Source organism: Echinops telfairi, unplaced genomic scaffold (assembly GCF_000313985.2).
Source record: "Echinops telfairi isolate 266 unplaced genomic scaffold, ASM31398v2 ScPeMD7_3533;HRSCAF=4204_0, whole genome shotgun sequence".
Classification (NCBI taxonomy): Eukaryota; Metazoa; Chordata; class Mammalia; order Afrosoricida; family Tenrecidae; genus Echinops; species Echinops telfairi.
In genome coordinates, this window is record NW_022107431.1 from 30672783 (window position 1) to 30677450 (window position 4668).

A 4668-nucleotide genomic window follows, 5' to 3' on the forward strand; every position below is an offset into this window, starting at 1 on the left:
GCTTGGCAGATTGAATGAGATAAGTCATTACGTGAAGGATTTAGCTCAGTGACTGGCACCTAAGAATCAATCAATGTTAGTCATTATCACTATCAAAATGTCCCCAAAGGCAAGAGAAACTCACTCTGTCATCCTTAAGAAAGAACATTTTGAAGAGGAGGTGGCAGCCTGAGAGTTAGTCTTGAATCAATAGGAAAGATCTGACCAGGGAGGAGGAAGGAAGGAAGGTCAGGGTAGGCCAAGGAAAGAACATGAGCATAGAGAATTAAATAATGATGATGAACATCACAACCATGGTCAGAGGGTGGCGTGCGAGCAGGTCCCCTAGGAAAACATCAGAGGGTAGGGAGAATCAGCAAAAACCGAACTCGGCGCTGTCCTTGAGTTGATCCTGACTCGCAGCAGGACAGAGTAGAACTGCCCCTGGGGCTTTCTGAGGCTGAACATCTTTACAAGAGCAGGGAGTCTCCTCTTTCTTCTGCAGCACAGTTGGTAGGTTCGAACTGCTGACCTTGTAGTTAGCAGCCCAGCCTATAACCCGCTAGTCCAGCAGGGTCATTTGAAACTAGCAAAGGGAGTCCCAAAGGAAATTCAGACAAAAGTCAACGAAATGTAAAGGAGGAAGGGAAGAGTTGGCATAATAAGGGGGTTGGTCAACTGTGTCAAATGTTGCAGGAGTCAAGTCGGATGAAAAGCAAAAGGCAGCCCATTGAGCTGACTGACAGGGAGGATACTGGTGAGAGTCTTTTCCAGTTGAGTGGCAGCACTGGGAGCCAGGTGCAAGGGGTACAGGAACTCATGGGATGTGAAGACACTTAATATACGTGAAGACGAAGTTTAGACTTCTTTCCCAAAGTTTAGCGATTTAAAACTCAAAGGAGACGGGGCACAAAAACCAGAGACTTCCATTTTTAATATTTTAATATGCAAAATTCACCTTAGGTAAGAAATGATGACAATTCCCAAGGAATTAAAAACAATGCCTTCAGGGCAAAAGTTGAAAAAGGATGGCCGAATACTGTGTTTTTTTATCTGTAATCTACACAGCAGACACCATGCCATAGTACCGTTTCCCTTTAACGTACTTCCGGTGTGCTGTGTCTTCTTCATGGCATATCATCTGTACAGGTGAACACACACACAAAAAAAAGAAAAAGAAAAAGGAACTAAACACTTGCTCGCCGGGGTTAGAGGATACATGTGACAGTAGGAGTTGAGCAGAAAGCAGAGACAACTTTAAGTGACCAAGGAACAGAAAGCAAAGAGGCAGAAAACTTTAAGTGACAAATTAAGAATTTTTTTCTAAAGGGTAGAAGATGAAGGACAATCTCGTGAATTTGTTGAAAGGAGTCGAGCTTAAAGTGTGACAAAAGTAAGTGAAGAAAACAAAACAAAAACACTGGCTTCGCTCTCAAGCTGGCGCAAGAAGAGGTCGACCTCGGAAAACCAGGTCCTGGTTACAGTTCTGACCCTTGTATGCAGAGAAGTCTCAGCTGGAAGCCAGGGGCAAATTGCTAGTTATAAAGGTCTACGTGGAGTACCACAGGGGCTTGATTCTAGCTGCTGGTGGATCAATTCCAACCAACTCGATGGTAGGATTCCATTTAACCAGAGGCCGCCTCCAGATATTTGTCTACGGAAGACAGCTCACTATGAGTTGGATGCAACCAATTGACGGCCATGAGTGCGAAGGCAATTTGCCAAGAAGTAGAAGCCTCCTGGACAAGTCAACCCAGTGGGAGAGAAATCTACTATAAGATTGGCAGCCAATAAGAATGATTGATTTTTGAATGAACGAAAATATAGGATTTTGTATGGAAGATCCAGAAGGGAAAAAAATAAATCTGCTCTAAACTGTGACAATCAGCTCTTGGGACACAGACCAACACATATTTTTAGAGAATGGCTCGTCACTTTACTCGGTGCTGTTCTCTGTTCCCACATACATAGACTAAGGACAGGGGGATGAGTCTGAAGTCTTTCCAGTGAAAGATGAAAACCACTGATCCCCCGCTTTCCATCTCACAAGAATATATGGCCCTGGAACAACCTGGTGTCCTAGCTCCCTAGCCAGATCATTAGCCCCAATTATGCATTCTTCTCCTCCTTTTGCCTAAAAGGGGTTAGAAAATGGGTGAAATGATAAGATATTTGAGGGACAACCTGAGTGAGGCCTTTTTGCCCCTCCAATCTGGAGGCTTTTCTGTGGCAAAGCCTCTGAGTGAGGCTGGAATGCGTGGCTTGAAAGCATGTGGATGAAACATTTTGTAAAGAAGAAACTGGCTCCTACATGGAGAAATGAATGCCTACACCCCAATGGCTAATTCCTTCCTGAAACATTTTCTTGTTGTTAGTAAATGTAACCTATGTGGGTTCGTTAGAGATAATTGCTAATATTCTCAGAACCTAGCGCCTTGGGAAGAATAAAGAAGAGAGGAATTATTATGAGAGGATATAGAGGCAATAGTAAATTCAGGCATTGCCAAGTTAAATGGAACAACCAAGAGATTTTGAGAAATTATTTCTAGCCTGGTTCAAATGTCCGTCTGTTCCTATTCCGGGGCCCCCATGGGCAGGTCATTTCTCGGCATCACCTGGTGCACTTGTTCTTTGTGTGTGTCAGAATGCCTTCTCATACGGAAACTGACGTGGACCCAAACTCACTTCTAAAACAATCACACTTACAGTGTGAACACATTCTTTTTTTGGACAGGGAGTCAATTCAATGATCAATTCTCTCCAGATTTTCTTTCCCTCAGCTCTTTTCCTAGAAAGAGGACAGTACTAGTTCAGCGGTAAAAGTTTTCTCTTCCCTGCCGGACACCTGGGTTCAATTCCTGGCCGATGCACCTCCGGCACAGCCACCGTCACTCTGTTAGCGGGGAGTTGTGTGCTGGTAAGCTGTTGAACAGGTTGTAGTTGAACTTCCAGAGGATACTAAGAAGAAAGCTCTTGTGCGTGAGTCAGAGTCTGGCTTGATGACAGCCACTGACAGCAGTATTTCATAGAAGAGGACCTAAGGTAGATTTGTTCACAATCAAACCCATAGCCCCGGAGAACCAGGCTTTAGCTAGTAGCTCACAACTGGACACGTTGATGTGGGTATCAGTGGGCTGGCTGATGAATTCGGCATGTGCAGACCCCATTCTGCATGTGCAGGCTCCAAGCAGAGGGGTAGCACAAACTGGCCAGGTTGAAATGTGTCTGGACACGGGTGTCACGCTGCTATGGCTCTTTTTATCATCTGGGTCACTCAGACTTTGCAGCTACCCACGCTCTTAATTAATGAGTGCCCATCAACCAGCACACCTTGACAGGTAGGGGTGCCAGGTATAAGGTAGGACCTTGGGTTACATGTCAGGCTCTCTCCAAACCATTTGGGCCAACCTGTCTTTCACAAGAATGTCTGCTTAACAAGCATGGTAGCAGAAAACCCACAAAATTGTATAAGTTGGGCCGAGAGTCTAGTGTTTGTTTTGCCTCAGACTTCCTAGGGACTTGAAGCTACCAGCCTGGTGGGGGACTTGGTTTACCTGCCCATGCGACAATTTGCCTACTCCTCAGAGTTGTGAAATCAAATGTCCTCGGGATATTATGCACTTCTACGTTTGCATCATCTTTTCCCTAGCATTTAAAGCTGGTTATGCTAAATCCAGATGGGGGCATGCAGCAAAACCAGAATTCAAATGAACCAGGTGGCTGTGAGTGGCTATCCTTGTGTTATGAGGGAGGCTGTTCCCAGCTCAGTGAGGTGAACAAAGAGCAGCAGCCTGCCCCACTTGTGAGAGGTGCTGCACTTTCTGGTGGGAGTTTTCGTTCGTTATTCTTGTGGAGTGAACCCTCCCGGGAAGACACTTGGGAGACCAGTGTGAGACAAAGCAGGGTTGGGCATTCATTTTCCTTATATTCTGTTTAGGAGAAGGAGTCTGGAGGCAAAAGGATGTCACTGAGTGCAAACACAAGCCTGGAGCAGGGCCCGCTGGGCATGAGTCTCAGGGGTTATTAATCGACAGCCTTCAATTTGTAAATATGCAAGAGACTGAGTCAGTAGGAAAAAAAATAATTTTAAACATCTGTGGCATTCTTTCTGTTCCAGATTAATTACAGTCCCCACTACCCTTTCTTTTTTCTTTTTCAATCCTGGCCAGAATTTGCAAGAATCCTCGCATGCTATGCTGGGAACATCTTAAGTATCTTTCTATGTGTTTATCGCTAACTTTCTATGAAACTTTTACCTCTGCCAGGGTCTGTCTTTCATAAGTTGCTTGAGGTTCTAGTTTGGTTTTTTTTTGCTCCCCTGCCCCGACTTCTTGTTTTTCCTTTTGTGTCAAGTAATATTTTCATTGAGTATTTATTATTACTTTTTAAGAGACACCTTGTTAATACACAGTCCCACACACATACACACATCATTCAATCAAAATGATGATCTAAATGAGGATCCAAACATGCTGTTTAATCATTTGGAGAGGTTGATAATTATTTTCAATCATCTAGGATTGCTCTGCCAAGTTCAAAGAATTATTAATGAGGACCAAATTCGTTACTAAACCGTGAGAGCCCCAGTCTGTGAGCAGGCTCAGGAGACAAGACAGGTAGCCTCAAAAGTTGTGGTTCAGCTTCACCCCCACCTCACACCCCAGCCCCGGGGTAAAATCCATGTCTTCC

At 44.5% G+C, this 4668-nt stretch overlaps 1 non-coding gene across 1 annotated transcript; it reads left to right on the forward strand.

The window, feature by feature from the left end:
- The first annotated feature begins 1005 nt into the window (after nt 1-1005).
- Nucleotides 1006-1140, forward strand: LOC115871099. The gene has a single exon (XR_004047083.1). It is a non-coding gene; the product is annotated as a small nucleolar RNA SNORA15 (small nucleolar RNA).
- The last annotated feature ends 3528 nt before the right edge of the window (nt 1141-4668 follow it).